The sequence below is a fragment of the Helicoverpa armigera genome, chromosome 14 (genome assembly GCF_030705265.1).
Source record: "Helicoverpa armigera isolate CAAS_96S chromosome 14, ASM3070526v1, whole genome shotgun sequence".
Taxonomy (NCBI): Eukaryota; Metazoa; Arthropoda; class Insecta; order Lepidoptera; family Noctuidae; genus Helicoverpa; species Helicoverpa armigera.
The window spans coordinates 12,095,278-12,107,643 of NC_087133.1; the positions used below are offsets into that span (position 1 = coordinate 12,095,278).

The following is a 12,366-nucleotide window of genomic DNA, read 5'->3' on the forward strand; positions in this document are numbered from 1 at the left end:
GAGATAAGAATAAATTATGAGAGAGGAGGAAGTGGCATTAAAATAATATTAATTCGTTTGTAACGCGTGGGGGTCGTGCCGTCTCCGTGCTGTCCCCGGCGCGTGCCGGCGGCGCTCCGGTGCCGCGGGCCGGGGACGCGACGATCTTATCGACGCCCGACGGTACTACAAACCATCCTTAGCGATATAAATGGAAGTACACACCAAAACAGAATTGAGATTGTATTCAGATGTATGAAAAACACGAAACAAGTGCTCTTTTCTCTTGTGATTTTTTAGTAACTTGAATAATGATCGTTTTGGAAATCAATGGGTTATAGGCCTATATTCAATAGTGGACGTCCTGTAGCTGAAATTGTGATGATGAATAGTTATTAATCTAATTAATATGTACCTAATTACTTACTTTATTTACCTTCTTTAAGCATTTAATCTATCCCCTAAACAAACACCGCAGCTACGTCTACATAGATTGGAAGTAATTCCCACAAAGTACCCCGGGACATAAGGAAAACCATGGAGATGTAATCAAGCACTTGCGATTCCACACAACTTGCTTCACCTAACGGAACAGAATTAATATGGAAACGTCAATTTGTTTTATCTCTAGTATTGTTCGTGTATTATGTTACTCATTCCTCGGGTATAAGGAAACTGCACATCATTGTCTTCGAATTGTTTCTTGAGGTAGAAGATAGAATATCTTTCTTTATTAAATTAACATGTTTACTGCTTACCTACTATGTTACTTGTTTAGTAAATTAACAATATTAATCCTTAAGAAATAACTGCTAATCTGTTACTTCAGAAGAACAAAGCAATATTACATTACATTACAATGGAAATGTAATGATTCCAGCTATCTTCAAATATTATAACAAGTTCATCTACTGAACAAATCTGTCTGTGCAAAGTTCTGCAGTTGCAATTTGCATTTGCTATCTTAATCCAAAATGGAAGAAGTCGGAGATTTTATACATAGATCTTCACATTTGAGGGAGGGATTAAAAATCTATCTAATACGAAGGTTGGAGAACCCATTAAATCTATCTTAGACTAATCAGAGATAAAGTTAAATGCAAACCCAAGGGTCGCATTCATTACAAACATTCATATTTTTGACTGAGTAAACTTGACTGTTTGCAGTCGTAATGAAATGCAATGTTTGGCTTGCCTCCGAGGTTCTGCGTTCGGGTTCAGTCGGGGCTCGGGATCCGAACAAAGATTGTGTAAACAATTGCGAATTCAAAGTATGATTTAATGACCATTATTTAAATGGAAATCTAACAATGCATATGATCTTATATCGCTAGTATAGTGCCTCTAGAACTTCTTTTGAGATAACTTGGGAAGTAAAATTTTTTCTACAGTTTTGCGAAGCGGTTAGATCAACAGTCGAATAGATGAGTAGTATATGTTGCAACAGCAGCAGCCCTACGACATCACGCACGTGAACGAATGTGGAAGTGACAGTTTATTTCGTTAGCCACTTAGCAGCTGATTGAGCCGGGAGAGCGCACCACTCGCACATTTCACACGGCGCGCCCACGATCTCGACCCGACCTTTACCACGCTGTGACACTTCCAGCAACGACTATTAATATCCTTAAAATGTACAATATTACTGTTTATTTTGGACGACTTGATACCGGTGTGGGATTTTAAGCCTACAATATTATTCAGCCTCGTAAATAAAAACGGTGTAAATAAAAATGAATAACACAATCCGTTATAACACCATGCTTGAAAGTATAATAAATATGCCTCAAGTTCTTAACACAATATTTCAAGTAGTTACACCATGACTTCACTGTGCCATACACAAAACTAAAACTTTTAAAATATTGAACGTAGTATCAAAATACGCTTAAGCAGTTCTTCTCAAGAAACGCTAAAACAATCGTCAGTCGAAAAATAAATCGCTAGTTTAGTGAAGTTTTCACATTTTCAGAGATACGGCAGCTCGAAGTTTGGCGGAGCTCGACATTGTTAGTTTTCAGTTTAGAGATCGCGGGTTAAGCTAGGATACAATTGAGATTGTACAGACTGCCGCTGGCGCAACCCATGAGCTTCCACATACACTTTTGTTTTGACTATCTCAGTCTCGCTACAGACAAATACAGTCGCACTAGAGTGTCTTCAGAAGAATTTCCATGTCCTCTGAAATTTTACTTTTGTCTCTTTGGCAACGAAGTATTTCCAATAAGAGGTACTTAAATGCTTCCTCTATGTTATTTACAAACAATTTCAACCGTTACTTCATTAATTATTCCCTCAAATATGTTAATTACGCATTATCAGGCATCTCCGCAACAACAATGAGAAGCACGAGTTCGCTTATAACTTGGTCGTGTTTAGTGTTCCTAACTTAGCGGTCAGTGGAATTTAAAGACTTCCTACTTACAGTAAATTCCATTAAACCGAAGTTTGCCAATAAGTTTCGGATAATTTAAACTTTACTTATCATTTGTTTGGTTTGAGTAAACACAATGCCGACTCTTCCTTTGACAAGCCGACATGACAAGAGGATCATTAATGCCGACCACGCTAATGTCTTTCAATGATTGGTGTCGGTAAACAAAAGTAAACTCTATTTATTATTCTAAAACTCTTCAGAATGACAACAAAAGTATTGAACACAACCATCCATCATAATAATCGACACAAACGAATTAGTGGAGGCGCAATGATCTCTGACCTGACCAATGCCAATCAATCAACTTGATCCCGCTAAACACCGCATTCTGTACTACATGAGTACTCACCAGCAAATGATAATGAGCTCTGAGGAGAAAGTATTAAGGATTCATTTACTTTGACAAATGAACAACCGCTAAGTACCCACATTGACGTGATTAATGAAATAGATCTCAATGTACACGGGGAGGTGTTTAATCGTTACATTGATGAATTAGTTCAAATACTAGCGGCACTCTCGTAAAAAACGTATTTTTATCGAAGACTTACATTGGAGAAGGAAACGTTTTAATCTTTGCGGAGAGCCATAAATCTATCAGAGACAATGTAAGAAAAACAAGGATGTAAGGGAACAGTGATAAGACAAATGCGAAATAAAGCTTCTCGCCGGTTACAAGAAGTAATGTTCATTACAAACAAATGTTTCGTGCTAATAATCCAGACGCGGACATTTTATGTTTTTACGTAAACGGCGATCCCAGACGCTGCGCGGGAATTATTTTCTTATTTTCTGTTTAAATTCCGTTTCGTTTTCTTGCTGCATGTCTGGAGGGTTGCGCAGAGATAACTGCTGAAGCTTTCCAATGTGTTCACAAGTGCTGCCTCCTGATATTGTGAATACAATACAGTTTAACTAAAGAAATGAGATAGCTTTAAGCGAAATAATATATTGCCAAGATAAACAAAATCTAATTATAAATAAATGCGTAAATGTAGTGTATAGAGGCTGTGCAATTCCCAGAGCCAAACAACTAAAGCTATTCTCAAGTATAATTTATTTCTTCATTTGAATACACACCATCAAGAACTCGTTACGAATAATATAAACAGACGCCTCCATACATCGTAAGCTTTGTTTACTGAACCTTAACCGTATTTCCTTTGATATCAAAGCCAGTATATCAGCACATGGAGGTGTTCTTATGAGCGACGCACAAACGCACAATATGTGAGCGAGGCGACAGACGCACAGACAAAGCCAGCCTCTACACTGATCGATGGCACAATTTATCAACTATTTACCGAACTATTCAAGAACCCTTATCGCCCGAAACAAAAACATCTCAGCGATTTGCAGAGGTCTCAACAAGACGAGTCGGTATTTGCATAAATTTGCGTTAAGTAAATGGGGTCCCATGACAAGTTTAATCTTGTCTTTAGAATTTATTGCCTGCTAGTGCCGGCTGCAGCGTCCCAGCATTTGCATTGGCTAAATAAATATTTGCCCTCAGTTTAAACTGAGACGTCTTCACTGACTTTCTTTCACTAACACTCTCGTCTATGGGGATACTTTGAAGTATAAAAATTAAACGTTGATAGGATCCCGGCTACCGTTAGTGTTTTTAATTTTTACTTATTTCTTATCTCGATTGTGCTTTATAGAATCTTACGGTGCAAGTCGAGAAATTATGTTTATGATTATTATTCTTGTATTCAACTAGTAAATGCTTGCGGAACCGGCCAACATGAAATTTTATTTCGATTTTCCTGTCGTATTTTAATTGTACATGGTTTTCTTTTTTATTTGATACTAACGCAAAACATTTTTATCTTCTACTTATTTTCATTTTGTGCAGCACCTACTTTCTAGTAATGATATATTCACAGCTCGTAAATCTCTCGATTTAGTGCATTACCAACGATCGCAGACTGTCTGAAAATGTCTTCGTGCCGGTAATTTAATTACTTAAACTCATAACTCTTTCAGCCTTCAAATAAAAAAACTTAAGTGTCCGTTAATATCATTTGCGAGCACGCCAAAAACTTTTCATCGATACCAATTTCTATTTTATGTCTTATTTCTGAAAGCTCAAGGTTGATGTTGGCTTGCGTGACTTTAGGAACCTTGCAAATGTCTAATTTGCAAATGGAGGCATGTCGTAGGCCGCGCAATTTGGCTTAAGCGAAAACTCTTAGCACACCGTTTGCGAACGCAGTCCCGTGGAAAACAGTGAATATTTATGAATACTGCTGTTTCATCGACCCACCTTAATTATTTTAAGCTAAGTAGTGCGGATGTTGATTAGAAAAGAAAAACTTCCTTTCTTATCCAATGGCTTTTCAAAAGCTTGCCAACTTTAAGATATCAGCATGAATACAAACGTTGTATAAGTAATCTCCTTTGTGTATGCGACCCTAATTTCGCTAGACGACTGGGAAAAACACGTAACGTCTTATACCTTTGTTCCCTTCAGCTCAGGAATACTAAGAACGCATCGGCAACTATAGCTGAAGTCATAACCAACTGTGATACACTAAATACAGTAGAACCGCACACATTGTACAAGTTCGTCGGAGCTAGCCTGCAGCGGCGAGCGTCTACAATGGCCGGTCTTATCTCGTTACCCGTTGCTTTCATTTAACTTCTTCTTGTTCGTCTTGTACGCGCATTGTCTAATGCAGTGTAATGAACTCCAACACTTTTTATGGAGATTAACTGAACATAGTTATGAGCTCGTATTCAAAGTGCTCCTTTGATACGGGTTAAAAGAATATATTATTTTTAATTTTCTCGGGTCTTAAGATAAATTGCATTATCTCCCTCTTAAAGACGTAGCTTAAAGTAAAAGCCTTAGACTTCTTTTTGTAATTGTTAGACATGTAGCTAGTTCTCCTGAATCAGAACGCAGAACCTAAACTAGTAATTAGTATTTAGCACCCCGTGCGGACTATTTCCAGAATTTCCTTTACAAGCGGTATCATTAATTACCCGCAGACGGCAAGTTTCTAAGTTCACCGCTAATTATCCGTATTTCTTGCCGACGATTGGACAAAAAATGTACATTAGGCTTTTTCGCTGATTTCTCGCAAAAACTGCTATGCGGTCAACAGTGCCGGAGGGGTTATGGGAGGGCGAGGGAGGGCGATTTATATCCCTCTCATCCCTTGAGGATTCTCTTATCGACTCAACTCATACTGCCTGATATATGACCGGGTAGTGTAACGGAAAATCTGGTTTATATGTTTCATTTAGATTATCTGCAGCAGCATGGGTTTAAGCCAGCGTAGTTATTAGGAGAGGGAATTACGCTGCCATATTGCTATTAATTGGAGGGTCGTATGGAGACACTGCAGTTTATTTAGCATGGTCGCTTATGCTCTTACGCATTGATACAATGTTGAAAAAGGAATTATAGTAATAAAACATAAATTTGTAAGCAGCAAAATCTAACAATCAAGAACGTTATGGAATTCATTCATAAAGCAACCACAAGTAAATCACTCACAAATCCAAAATCCGATGTTATTATGGGTTCAGTAATAAACGTATTACCGCAAGTCCATACAAACACGCTGTAGCAGCTCGGTGTTAATAATTGAGTGAAGTCGGATTGCGGCGCACTCCGCTCGTACGTGCGCAACGCTCGCGATCACGACTTGCGGTCGCGCCCGACATATTACGCACGATTTCCCTGAGCATCCGTCATTTGCGGGAATTGTGGCTACATATTGAGACTCGCGGCTCACCTTGAGAATTGACAAACAAACATACCTTGAATAATATACATACTATGCTACTAGATGCGATAAGAGCCATGTTAAACGAAGCCAGCCTGACGCCATCCCTCGGGCATAACTTTGAAATTGAGGTCTATTCGTAAATGACCCCGGAGACATGTATAGTCCTTAGGGTCTCCTGTAACCCCTTAATAAAAAATATCGGATGTATTAAGTTATTTACTGGGAATTGCAATGAATGAAGTACAATTTCCATACAGCAGCAGAACTATAAATCACCAGCAGTACATTCATAGAGTTTCCTTTGAGGCGTTATCTCGGCTATTTTTTACCGCTGTGGGCTCGCGATGATCTCGGAGCGTTTCATCACACGTCACGCTCGTCAGTAAATCATCCCGCGCCGCCGGCTATCTCCACTCGACCGAATAACACCCCTTACAGTCACCACTGGGGAGGGAAACTACAGAAATACAAGTCAGACTAACCCTTACAGACATATTCGCTTTGTAGCCTAGCCAAGAATTTTTGACTGGATGATTTTAAACCCACACTTTTTTGAAAGCTTATATTGAATACCCTAGTCAAAAAAATTTCGTAGTCAAATACTTAAAGCATACTTTTGGAAGTTCGTCACCGACGTATCCATTAGGGTAACCTGTATTTTTGTTTTTGTTTCAGGTACGTGAATCTTTCTGTGAGCTCTCGCCTCACAAATGAACGCAGCTCGGAGCGGCACCCACGGTAATTGCGGCGGCATTATGCAAGCATGCAAATCTGAGTAAGTGTTACCTGTTACTACTGGTAACCACTAAATTACGAGTGCCAGCTGAATGTGTGAGCCTGTGGGTGTGCACTTACCTACCAACATATTTGTAATCATATTTGCATGCCATCTTACAGACCGGTTACTGGAATTATGTGCAATCGATCAGATTTATCACTGTTATTTGAATTTGCGTTTTCAACAAAAAGAGCGATCATAATTAGGTATGTAGACTTATTTTTGAAAACAATATGCCAATATCCCGTTCAATCTACATTTAAAACAATATAAACCTTCTGCTTCCCAACTGTAGAGCGGCATCAGCATTGATCCCCAGAGCCATGGAGAGGTAATAAAAACTCAGCGTTGTATCCGCCTGCGCGATGATTAATACACTTCTGCCAACACCCATGGAAGCCAAGGGTCCTCACAATGGATGGCTTCACACCCGTGTGTCTATTATGTATCACTACTCCGTGCTTAAGGCTTTAAGTGTTCAAGTTTCGATGAAAGGAAACCGCAAGCTGAACACTCGCGACTCCATCAATTTCCTTACGAAGCTTTATGGTGCAACACTGTTGAGCATATTCATAAATCCGAGAGCTGTGTTCCCTTTGTTAGCTATGTGAATGGTTAATAGTAACGTTTGGAAACTAACCTGAAAAGCGGATTCGAGTCTTGTAATAATTCAACCTCTATAATTATTATTTTAAATGTTAATGGACCTCTAGCCGGTAATTTTCATCAATCTTACTATAATAATCATAATAAGTCAAATATAAACCCAAAGTACAAGAATTATTTGATCGTTTTCATACGTTACTAAATATCAATAAAGCTAAACATAAATATGTAGTACATAAATTACAATTACCGTAATATTAATTAGTGGTGCGAGAGAAAACGTTTGAACGCTCCGTGGCAATAAATCAGAGGATTATGTCTTTATTATGGTAATGTTATATTGTGGAAATTATCAATTAGTAAGCTAAGGCGGGCTTCGGTCGGATTACTGTAAGAACTTGATTTACTAGTTGTAAGTGAATTATTGCCTTCAGTTATTGAAACGTTACACTTGGAATTTCATTTACGATTAGCATTACCGCAGCAAGCATATCCATGTGGGTGTGTACTACTCATTAAGTATCTACACTGGATTTTTCAAAGTTCTCATAGCAATACTCATAGTATCATTCATACATCACATACAGTACAAAATCAAATAAAAAAGTTCATTTGACATCAACTAAATTTCTTTACAATCTCACAGTTACTAAATCACAATAGGTGACTAGGAAGCGTGTAACATCCCGACAAACATTCCCGCTATTAGAAACCTCATAACACTCCGAAGTCTCATTAAATAACAGCTTCCCAGTAACACTAATACAATCCAGACATTAATATTCCGTTAAAGAAAATCATAATTACGTCATAAATAAGCTTTTTGATATTTAATAAGCGATATACGGCTGCGCGGGCGCCGGTGACGTCACATCTGTCGGTTAGCGGGCTCGGCATCACTCGGCAGTTATGGCGACATTATCGGCCAAAACTCGGAATTAAAAAATAGTTACAACTGTGTTTTACAGTTAGATAAAATATAATGAAGCGGTTAAATTTACAGACACCTTGTAATGAGGCACTAAATGTTATGCGTCGGATTTTTTATTAGTTTTTTCCAACTATGTTGAGTCTCTGTGTAGGATTGTTCGTCTTGATAGTAAAATTGATAACTTTAAAATATTTCCTTACTAGTTTTAAAACACAGTCACTATTATTAACAATCACAATTAATTAACCGATTCTAGGTAGCTATCCAATGGAAGTTGGCTTATCCAAAGTACCAGGAACCTCATTATCGATAGCTATAGTTTTGGATAAGCTGCTCTCATTAATTCATTATTGTTTCAGGAGAAATCAATTTACCTAGTACTGCAGCTTACATAACTATTTGAAAAAAAAAACCTTTTTGAAGCAAATCCTGGTGTGTTCACTAGTGTTAATGTATAACGGTTCCATCACCTATGAATGTTAAACAATTTATGGTAATCACAGTAAAGACATAAAAACGCCACAGACTAGCGCGGCGTAATAAACCTTGCTTTATGGCTGAGGGCCGTGACTGAATGTCCGATATTCTGAATAAATAACAATACTATTGTGAAAAAAACATTTACAAGCCTTGTAAAAACTGAATATGTATAAACTGAATTGCTTAAGTAATTTGCGTGTGGCCTTGTGTAAAAAAAGTTGTGTAGAAAATCATACATAATCACAAAATTTTTTTGTGATCCAATACATTACATACCTAATTTATCCAGATTTATGCACAGAAATGATTTATAGAAGGATCTACGTCAATATTCTGCACTTTAATGACAAACAACTACCGACATATTCATTGAAAATCTATATTTTGTACAATGTACTGTCCATTCGACTTTCCGGAAATGCTGAAATAATTCCAGTAAAACCGCGAATTTGTAAACGAGTAAAAGTTCGCAGCAGGAATAAAGTCGGGCATTATGACCATCCTACATATTCCCACCACGTAAAATGTTCACATACTTGTAAAAACTATAATTTTACAGCAGTTTCGAGTTCGCACACATTTCTAACTCTTTTACTTAAAATTCTCGCTCCTCGACAAGAATTTCAAATTGTACAACTTGGCTATGTAACAGCGGGGCTATGCTAGCGTTATGTTCGCAGATGTCATATTATATTCCTATAATTGTAATTATGCAATTATTTTATGTTTATGTTTTTATTTTAATAAAAAGACAGTTAACACTGGTCAAACAGGCATTAGGTTTTGTGGGCATCCTATTTCATACATAAAATGGAATTGTCGATATGTAGTCTGCAGCAGTCTGACCGATTCATTATAAAAAAATGCCAGTAACTTCTATCCCTCCCGCAGCTCCACACAGTATTGGTAACATTATTTTAATAAAAATAATTTCACCTGAAAAGCGTAGGATCAGCTGAAAAAATATTTTTTTTTACCAGGAAAGCTACTAGCCATTTTTTCTTCGTTTTATTTATAACACGTTCTCTCAGGAACTAAGTTGAACAGGAATAATGTTCACCTTAGGTCTCGCATAGAGTACGTTGCCACAGAACTCAACAGACCTATTTATAAGTCTGCCTTTGTACAAAGAAGTGTCAGTAGCAAAGAGGTTGCTCGCAAACTTGCCATAATCTTTTCCTTTCTTTTCAATTATTTTCTTTTATGAAAAGTTTTTATTGTGGAGCAGGGAGGACTAGGAAATAAGTTGTTGAATGCAGTGGAAGTTGATAAGCGGGACCGGTCGCTTAATGAGCTTAATTTGTAAAAGTCACGGGGAAGATAAAGTCGTTTCGCTAATAGAACTTTGTCTAAGTATCGAGTGTCGTTACTGTCTCTGTGTAAATTAATGGTTTATTGGATTTGAATGGTTTAAGTTAAGATAATTATGAATTCAAAGACACATAAATGGCAGCATAATTTGACTACAATTTTGAAGAGAAAACTTAATAAGTCACTGTTACCTTTATAATTCTTGCCTATCACTATGATTTGCACAAAAAATAACTAAGAGCTAGCTATAAAAACAGTATATTTTTTTTAATAAAAATGAAGTACCTTAATCTCTTGTTGGGATTTGTAATAAAGAAATTTCTATTAATTAAAAAGGTACCATCATGTTAAATGGCTCAAACGTGAAAGGTTAATCGAGTAATGTTTCATAATTGTTGGTGCTCGTATTTCCCTGTTACCGATGACATTTTTATAACCCACTTAACGTAACAAGAGAGCCGTGTAGGTCAACTTTCATTATAAATTCAAGAAGTATTGAGAAAATTATTTTATGAGGAAAGAAGTTACCTACATTACATAGATCTGTGTTTTTTCGGAATCTCTTTAGTTATTTACTTCGTAGATAGACAACGTGTTACCTAAACAAAAAACAAACAATACTATTTTTACTATCAATTCACTGGTCGCAAACGTATAGGTGCTATCAGTGTCATCCAGGTATACAAGCCAGGTAAAGTTACCAAGCCAGCTATTACCGGGCTCCATTAGCCTGGTCACATATCGCTAACGAAGCTTTGGCGGCGCACCTCATGCGAACAAATTATACAACCTGAAATAACCCGCAAAGCCTGACTGATGGACACATGCGACAAATATCCCCAATAAAGGCTTAGCCATTTTCCGCGTCACTGTCGCCCATATTTATCAGTGCTATTTTAGCTACAGATACTTTCTAAAGCCGAAAATGTAATGATTTATGACATGGTTTAGTTTTATCCGCCTGAGAAAAATTGCTGATTAATCCTTTCAGACATCAGTCGGCATTCATTCTGTTCAAAGAACTCTAAAATAACTTTAATTTTAGCGTACATGTTTTTCAAATCAGACATTATGTTTTATTGCGGCACTATCCCTGAAGCTTAGACGATTTAGTGGCTCGCGACACGGGGCGCGCGGGACACCCACATGAGGCGAGCTGACCGCGCCTCGCCAGACGAATTAAGGATCAAACTGTAATGGTCGTTTCAAACCCCATCCGCCGGTTTATTGTGACTGCACACCGCCATCACGCTTTATGAGCGAAATTTAGCTCTAAGTGCTCCCATTAAGGTCGTAATTTGTTCGATTGCCAGTTGTTCGGAGGTTTCGAGGGAAGCTATACAAATTGATCCCATCACCGAAGGATCCAGTTTAAGGAGCGCTCGTACGATACACGGTTTGTAGGAAATCACACTATTTATATGAGCATTACGTTAATAGCAGGCTTTGTAGTACTATCGGTTGTTTGAAATAGACGCCATTTTGAACTAAAGCGGTACACGGAACCGAGGAAATGAGATTGAGGGCTTAGATAGGACGGGACGTTTTTCAACAATTTGTTCGGCTGAAGGGCTCTGAACAAATTGTTCAGCTCATATGAAATATTGGTTGCGACCCAGATTTAGGTCATAAAGTTTAATTTACAGTCATAGGTTTTTTATGGGAAGGGGACGTCCAAATATACGTTGGATGGATTTTGGTCGATATGGCTAGAAGTAGAAGAGTATTGTAGAAGGCACGGTGTGCCGACTCAATATAAAACTAGTACAAGAGCAAGAGGGGAAGAAAGTTTTATTTTACATACAAGATGTTTTATTTTTTTACATACCGTAAGCTATGTTACGAGATACTTCGCAAAACTACAAAGCTAAATTGCCAGTTTGGCTGGAGGTTCAGTAGTTTTTCCACCGCGTATAACCCCTGGCAGGTCTACCGTCGCAGATAAAAAGTGGGGCCACAACGTTAGTGGACAATAAACCAGCATACGTTTACTGCGTAAATAAACGCAAAGCCAAGCTTCGGTAAGGCAGAGGGCACACCGGGGGTCTGTTCGCCAAGTGTTATGTAAAATCTCTACGAGTACTTTTGTATATTTTCTATA

The 12,366-nt window shown here is 37.8% G+C and overlaps 1 protein-coding gene across 3 annotated transcripts in view; it reads left to right on the top strand.

Moving 5' to 3' along the window:
• Positions 1-12,366, top strand: part of LOC110378404 (collagen alpha chain CG42342) — a 285,873-nt gene that overhangs the window by 113,257 nt on the left and 160,250 nt on the right. The window lies entirely within an intron of this gene.